Genomic DNA, 8698 nt, shown 5'->3' with positions numbered 1-8698 from the left:
GTCAGCAGAAGTGCTCTGTCCTCTTGTGGGACAGATATGTCTTCCACATATCCCTGCCTGAGGCCTCATCTCAGGGATCCCCTTGTTAAAGGGAAGGAGCTGCTCCCAGCTGTGAGACCCCTAAAGACCTTGGAGCTTATCTAGCAGGAGTGTGTCAGAACTCACATAATAGGCCAGGATCGGTGGCTCACGCCTGTAATCCCAGTACTCTGGGAAGCCAAGGCACTCAGGAGTCTGAGACCAACCTGAGTCAAGAGTGAGATCCCTGTCTCTACTAAAAAAAAAAAAAAAAAAAAAAGCCGGGCGCGGTGGTCTCAACAACAAAAAAAAAATACTCAGGAGGCTGAGGCAAGAGAATCGCTTAAGCCCAGGAGTTGGAGGTTGCTGTGAGCTGTGTGAGGCCACGGCACTCTACCGAGGGCCATAAAAAAGTGAGACTCTGTCTCTACAAAAAGAAAAAGAAAAAAACTAGCTGGGCATAGTGGCAGATACCTGTAGGCCTAGCTACTTGAGAGGTTGAGGCAAGAAGATTGCTCAAGCCCAAAAGTTTGAGGTTGCTCGGAGCTATGATGACGCCATAGCACACTACCCAGAGTGACAGAGCAAGACTCTGTCTCAAAAACAAACAAACAACAACAACAACAACAAAACAGGCCGGGCATGGTGGCTCATGCCTGTAATCCTAGCACTTGGGAGGCCGAGGCAGGTGGATTGAGTGAACTCAAGGGTTCAAGACCATCCTGAGCCAGAGTTAGACCTCATCTCTAAAAATAGCTGGACGTTGTGACGGATGCCGATCATCCCAGCTACTCATGAGGCTGAGGCAAGAGAATCACTTGAGCCCAGGAGTTTTGAGGTTGCTGTGAGCTATGATGCCGTGGCACTCTACCAAGGGCGACAAAGTGAGACTCTGTGTCAAAAAAAAAACAACCCATATAAGAGACCTTTGGCTCCAGATACCAGCCCCTGACCTACCTTAGCCAGGCTCCCATGGTGTCTACTACAGGAGCAGTAGGTCCTGGCCAGCACTGGACTTCTCTCATTCGAGGCCTGTGCCTCCCGCCCCATTGCCTTTGAAAGGGTCTCTGTCCATGTCTTCCAGAAGAGACGGCATCATTTTTATTTATGGAGTGCCCACGAGGACAGGTGGCCAGACCTTCGCTGAGTAGATCCCACAAGGCCAGCCCCTAGACCCAGCTCCAGAGTCACAGAGTAGAAGGCTTTGAAAGGGTGGGATCCAGGTCCAACTTTGTGCAGGAGCCCCATGTCTTCCTACCTGCCACCGCCTTCCCGGAGGTGGCCCTCCCATCTCCCTGTGGCTCTTACAGATTTGGGATCTAGGTTAGGGGTTGGAGAAAGTCACAGGCCTTGGGGAGGGGACCTCTACCCTCCCCCTTAGCTTCCTGTGGTTCCTTTCTTGCCCTGGGTACCCAGAGCCAGGAGGATACACTCAGAGCCAAATCCTTCCTCTTTCTCAGGGTTTGGAGCTGAGGGCCTCAGAGGCTTCCAAGTGTCTTGGAGTCCACAGGACTCAAATGGATGAGCCCGGGAGAGCCCCCTTGTTGATGGGTAGTTCACACTGTGCTCTGGCATCACCAGCCTGTTCCCAAAGGAGGAGTTGAGTCACACGTATGTCCTCCACCACCGACTGGCCCCTGGCCCTGGTTAACTGACAGTTATCTGTCAAGACCATTAATCAGCAGGGGATAAGCACAGCAGGGATATAGCTGCAGCCCAACCCCAGCAGGGACCTAAAAGCATCCTTGTCCTAGCAGGGGCAGCGTGTGTGAGTGCACACCCACATACACAGGTGAGCAGACACACGCGTACACACATGCCCACATACTCCCAGCTCAGCAGCCTAGAGCTCTAGCTGAGCCCCTGGGGAAAGGTGAGCGCTTTAGTTTCTCCCTCCCCTCGGTGGTAGTGTCTGGAATCAGGTGTCAAGGCGCCTGTTGCTAGCTGCCCCCTCTTTGTACCTGTAGCTCCTGTGCAGGTCCCAAGCCATGGTCCCTCCTGGGTCAAGTGTGTGTTCTCCCCAGCCTGCCTTTGTCACAATCAACAGGCCTCACTCTTGTAATAGAGATGACCCTGGCCTGTCTCATCTTCTGAAGAAGAAAAGTCAAAGTGTTGCTGTGGCTTCATATTTCAACTAAAAATATATCTGTTGGAGAAAAAAAAAATAACAATAAAGATTTTTCATAGCTTGGTATGTGAGCTGAGCTGGTTTCTTTTCCCTTGGAGTCGGGTGCTGTGACTAATTCCCCCACATCACGAGGGCTCTGCTGCTCTGGGCCCTGCCTCGCTGAGGAACACCAACAGTTCCAGAGGTGTCTGTGACCCGGATGAGAGCTCAGGATTTGGACAGATTTCCACATCTATCCGCCCTATTCACAGGTCCTTGGGAAGGTTGAATCTGAAAATCATCCCAGATTCAACAGAGATCAGTGGCCTTCCAGGGCAGCCTGGCCCATCTGTTCACATGAGCACTCCACAAGGGTGTGGGGACCCCACCATCCTCGATACCCCAACAGCACCCCTTATGTGGTGGTGCTGGTCTTAGAATGCTTATTATGGAAGTCCAAACAGAATATCTGTCTCTTCCATTATCTCCAAAGCAGAAGATTTATTGGTATTCAGCTGTATATTCAAGTTTGGAAGCTGAAATCATTTCTGTTTCAGGAATTTTTGCTTTGGAAGCATTTTCTAGAAATTTTGATTTTCATCCTTCCAAAAAACAATTTAGGTCCTTTTTTTCTCCCTTTCTCTCTCTCTCTCTCACTCTCCTTTTTTTCTGTTTACATAGACTTCACTGCTTCTCGTCCTTTTCAAAGAATCACACTGGGGCGGCACCTGTGGCTCAGTGAGTAGGGCGCTGGCCCCTTATACCAAAGGTGGTGGGTTCAAACCCGGCTCTGGCCAAACTGCATCAAAGAATCACACTGGGTCCTAGAGGCTATGGAGTTTCTAGAACATGGGCACTGTGGCATGGTCAACATCATTAAGTCTTGGTGTTGGAGGAGGTAACTAGGTCAGTTTGCAGCTGGTGCAGTGGCCAAATGCCTGAATCTTTGCTGAAAAATCTCTGAACACAGCGTGTCCAGCCTTTGCTTGAATGCTTTCTAGGGCTGGGAAACTCACAAGTTAATCCATTCCCTCTTCAAATTACTAATGTTCACCCTTATATTGTGTTGGTCTGCCTTTCTCTGTAGCCTCTTGTCCAGAAAGGAATTTGTAGTCATTTGGGGAAAGACAAAGGTAACTATGTTGGCCAAAAAATTACACAGAGGCTCGGCACCCCTAGCTCAGCGGCTAGGACGTTGGCCACATGCACTGGGACTGGCGGGTTCGAACCTGGCCCAGGCCTGCTAAAAAACAATGACAACTACAACAACAAAAATAGCCAGGCATTGTCATGGGCGCCTGTAGTCCCAGCTACTTGGGAATTGCTTAAGCCCAAGAGTTTGAGGTTGCTGTGAGCTGTGATGCTATGGCACTCTACCGAGGGCAAGGGTAACATAGACAGGCTCTGTCTCAAAAAAAAAAAAAAAAAATTACATAGAGACACATACTCAAGGGCCCGTGTAAGGCCAATGATGTGTGGAGCCTACCCCTGCCCAGTTCTGAGTGGCACTGTCAACCTGCAGTTAATTGGCCCTTCTAAGCTGGGCTACTGAGCAGAGAGAGGGACTGGCTGGCCCTGGTCCCACCTGCCAGGCACCACAGAGCGCTTGGAACTGGCGGTGGGAGGGAGTTGTTTTCCCAGAGCTGTCTAACCTGTTGGGCCTGTGCTGGGAATTAGATCACGCAAACTCAGTCAGGGACACCAACAGGCAAAGGGAAAACATCAGGGGCAGCACTGGCCCTTTAGGGTCCCTCGGCCCACACGGCATGCAGGCAGCCTTCTGGGTGCACAAAGGGTACACCTAGGTACAGTGCACGTGGCTGGGAATGACCCCAGAGAGCAGGCCTGGGACAGCTGAGGGCCTGGCAGTGGGGGGCTGGGGCTGGTGGGAGGTAGACACCGGAGCACCCTGCCTTTTGTTGTTGTTTCCAGACCTGTTTCCAGATGGGGCTGTTGAGAATGAATGAAGTGCTTCTTCTTCTTGTCCCTGCAGGTGAATAGCAGCTGTGAGAATCCAGGCTGTCTCTGGCCTTTGAACAGGGTCTTTTATACCAGGGAAAATGATCCCCTCCATGGCACCTGGTGGTGAGACAGAAGCCGATTTCCTAGTGGGGGTGCTCTGCAGTACCGGGGAGCCCCAGCACCACCTGCCTGCCTCTCCTTTGTGGGCAGGTTTTCTCTTATGAACACCACCCCTTTTCCGAAGGATGAAATGGTCTCGCATTAACCCAACACCCCTCACTGCACTGTCTGTTAAAAGAACTTGATCTTCTAAGAGACAATTGGGTGTTCAGTAGATTTGGGAGGGTTTTTTTGTTTGCTTTGTTTTGTTTTGTTTTTTTGAGACAAAGTCTTAAGCTGTTGCCCTCGGTAGAGTGCCAGGGCATTACAGCTCACAACAACCTCAAACTCTTGGGCTCCGGTGATTCTCTTGCCTCAGCCTCCAAAGTAGCTGGGACTACAGGCGCCCACCACAATGCCTGGCTATTTTTTGGTTGTAGTTGTCATTGTTGTTTGGCAGGCCCGGGCCAGATTCGAACCTGCCAGCTCTGGTGTATGTGGCTGGCGCCCTAGCCACTGAGCTACAGGTGCCAAGCCGAGATTTGGGAGTTTTGTTGGGGGCCAGCCTTAGGGCTAGTCCTAATTTAAAGAAAGTCCTCCGCAAAGGACAAGGGCAGTGAAATGCCTTTTGATTATCAGCTAATATCTTACCTTCACTTTTCTCCTTGACGTTGAAACCACCACCTTCGTGGAATGTTCCCAGAGGGGCTTGTGGTTCTCCCTGGCAGGGAAGTCAGGAGAGCTGTGGATGTGAAGCCTGGAGCTGACCACTCCCCACCTACTCTGCCCTGCCTGGGCCTCTTCCTGTGTGTGTAATAGGTGGACGCCCATTTGCACACGTGTTGGAGACCCACCCTGCCCTGCACAGCCCTAGAGGTGACCTTAGAACCAGAGCCTTGAGAGTTTCCATGAGCTGGCCCTTGGTCTTGACCATGATACTTCCAGAAGGAAGTAGATTTTCACAAAACCTCTTTATACAGGTGTCTCCCGTGTCTTGGTTGGCTGCTGGGTGCAGGTGCAAGGAGCTTTATATGTAATGCTTTAATGTGTGAGGTGAGCATGTCCCCAGGCTACCCAGTGGCTCCTGGGCCATCCACCCTGCTCCCTGGGCTCCTTGCCTTTTGCAGCACTCTGAAGCTTGCTGTGAGGACCTGGCAGGTCACCTCCAAGCTAAGCTGGTTTTTCTAGAAGTTCCTCTTCCACTTTAAATCTTCCAGACTGTTCCCATAGTACAAATCTTTATGTTCACATAGGGTAGGTGGTGGCTGCAGAGACCTTATGGTTAGAGAGAGGACTCTGGAGGCCGACGGGAGGCAGGATTGAAACCTGGATCTGCCACTTGGCAGCTGTGTGACTTGGGGGGCGAAGGATCTAACTCATTGAAGAAATGGAAAAAATAAGAGCATCTATCCCATAAGGCTTTTGTTGAGAATTAATGAAATAATGCTTATGACAAGCTCAGCAGAGTGACCTGCACACAGTGGGTGGTCAGGACATTTAGTCACCATTATGTCACCAGGGTGGGTGTCCCTCCACCCCCATCCTCTCTGCTCAAAAGTCACTCTGAGTAAAGACTTGTCTTTAGCTCTTAGTGGGTGGGGGAAGGCAGCTTATTAGACACTTTTTTGATGAGAATGAAAGGTCCAAGATGATCCTATGGTAGAAGCCAAGGCCACAGCCATATCCTGTCCCCCCCCCATACTCCCACTCCCAGCCCCAGCCTTTCTCCCAGCTGAGCAGCTTTGTGTGGGGGAGGGGTGTTCACTGGAGCCGAGTACCACAACCTCCTCAAACCTGCCTGGCTGAGAGAGGGTTCTCCCAGACGGCCAGACAGGGTGGGACAAATGCAGAGCTCCCGGGGTGGGAGTTCTATCTCCCAGGGACCCTCCTGCTTGCCTCGTGCTTAAACTCCAAATAGAATCACAGCCAGTCAGGGAAGGGGATAAAATTAAATCCTTGATCATGATCAAGTGGTTAAAAAAAACCCATCGCAGCCAGAGGCTCCTTCCCACTGCAGCCGGCTCTGCTTCAGAGCAAACAGGAGGAGGGGATGGGGGGTGAGGGGCCCTGAGCACCCAGCATGCCTCCTCCCTGCCTGCCATCCCAGCCCCCCGGGGCTCCTGCCTCTCCTTCCTGAAGATGGGGAGGCTAAAGCTTGCTGCAGCCAGGAGCTCGCTCAGGGTGGCTCCCTTACAGGACAGCCCTCACCTTGCCCAAATCCTGACTCTGCCAGTTACTGTGTGCTGCAGTTAAGTCACTCTGTGTTTCCGAGCCTCTATTTCCTAATCTGGAACATGGGAAGAATAATGGCACCTGTCTCATGGGGGGTCATCTGGATTCAATGGGTGAGCACGGCAGTGCTGTGCCCAGGGTGGGGGTGCAGGCTGCCTAGACTTCATGGAATGGGGGAGGTGTGTCTGAGAGGATTTCAGAGCAATAGAACGAGGCTCCTTCTATCCAAGCCTCTGCCAAAAAAGGAAAAAAAAGTCCCCCAAACAATAAAACAGCCCAAAAGGTCTGGTCTGCGTCTATTTTTTATCTCTGTGCCCTGGCTGAGGGAGGCTGTCTCCAACCTTTGACCTGCTGCCTCAGGGCGTTGTCTAGGTGGCTGGGGCTGGGGACAGCTGGAGCGGGCTACAGCGCCCCTGCGGTGAGGGTGATGCCAGGCCTCGCTCTGACCACTCTGTGCCCTTTCCCAGCACAGCAGGAGGAGGCCGCCTCTCCTCACCCTGTGCCCCGGCACCCTCTGAGGCAGCACCCAAGGGAGAGTGGAGGTGGGGGCTGCAGGCACCTGGCAGGGCAGAGCCTGTGGTGCCTGAGGTCTGGGTGTGTAGGAGGGAGGCCTGGGGTGTATCTTGGCTGGGGAGTTAGGAAGCTGAGGGAGGAAACAATGGGGTGGTAAAAATAGCCCTTTGTTTACTGTGGGCTGTGCATCCTTGTGTGTCCTTGTGTGAAAGAGGAGCGGGGAGCCTGGGCTCGGTGCAGGGGCCTGGCTGAGGCCGGGAGGGGTGCGGCCCAGACAGCCTCCCCACATGGCCTCCAAGGGGCCACTCTGGCCAGGCCTGTCTTGTGACTGCCCAGCCTGCCTCGCCTTTCAGCCCAGCCTGTTCTACCAACTTGTCCCCTGGGAGTCTGTCTCAGGGGCTGGCCCAGCATCCCAGGGAGAGTCCCACTGCTGTAGTCTGTGGACTTGCTGAAAGCTGTGACTGTCATCAGACTATGCCCTGGGAAGGGCAGCCTGGACTCTGTCCCCCAGGGTTTGTATGGAACCTTCCTTCCTAGCTCTCCCAGCTCCTCCTGGCTCATGTGGAGGCTTCAGAGGTGAGCCCTGGGGACATCTGGCTGGCTCCCAGGACTCCTCCAGATTCCTCGAGAGTTCACCCAGCCCCGACCACACCAGTGAGCCCCTGCCTGGCTTTAAGCCAGCAGAGAAAGGCCGGCTGAGGACCTACTGGGCTCTGGGTTGGGAAGGCAAGATATAGGGCCCAGCCCTGCCCTGTGGCTGCCAGAGGCTGATCTGCAAATAAATAGGTGACAAGGGTTTGGGAGGGGCCTGCTGGGAAGGGGAGTCCATACCCACCCCACCCCCAGCAGGCTAAGCTGAGCTGCAAGCCCCAGGTTTGCCTTCCTGGAGAAGTGATTAGAAGGGTCCTCCCCACTCCTGCACTATGGGGAGGAGGGGCTTCTGCTTGGCTTGTGGCTCAAGAGGAGTTCAGGCTATGGTGGCTACAGAGGCCTGTGTGTCCACCAGGGGCTGCTGGTCCCTGGCTCCTCCTTGGCTGCCTAACTAACAGGATGCTGCTTCAGAAGTGGAAACTGTTAGGAGGATGATTTGTTGGGACAAGCCAGGAGTTCGGGCTCATATTTGGCAGTCCCCAGAGAGCCAGCACTGCACCTTACCTGCCTGGGCCTTGGGGGAATTTCCCCCACCCCCTCCATGCTGCAGTGGCAGCTGCCAGCACCAGTTCAGGCTCGCCCTTCCCACCCAGCCCCAGGCTGTGTGGTCTATTCAGGGCCCCAGACATTTGTCTCAGGGGAGAGAAAGAGCAAGGAGTGTTGTCCCAGTTCCCTTGGTGGCAACAAAGGGATTCACCCTGTCCCTTCTCTGAGGTGCTAGAGGATGAACAGATGCTGGTATACAGAAGGGGCCAGAGGCTTAGCAGATTAAGCTATTAATGGTCATTAGGCGGAGGAGGCAGCATGGTGTGTGGAGGGGGGAACCAGAGTTGGTTCTGCAGTCCCCTCTGCCCTCATCCCGGGCAACTCCACACAGACACTGTGTGTGAGATGTGAGCGTCCCCGCTGCTGCTCCTCAGATATTCCCAGCTCACTCCCTTCCAGGCCTACAATAGGATTGTGTTTCCCTGTTCATTTTGGTTTGGGTGTGGCTCCACCTCAATCTGGTCAATGAAATGTGGGCACAAGTGATGGGTCATTGTGGGTGGCAGCTTTAAGAGCCTCTTTCGTAGCTGAGTTAGTGGTGCACTTCTGTAGTCCCAGTTCCTCCAGAGG

The sequence above is a fragment of the Nycticebus coucang genome, chromosome 22 (genome assembly GCF_027406575.1).
Source record: "Nycticebus coucang isolate mNycCou1 chromosome 22, mNycCou1.pri, whole genome shotgun sequence".
NCBI lineage: Eukaryota > Metazoa > Chordata > Mammalia > Primates > Lorisidae > Nycticebus > Nycticebus coucang.
The sequence above is the reverse complement of the archived record's forward strand: the minus strand, read 5'-3'. Positions refer to the sequence as shown.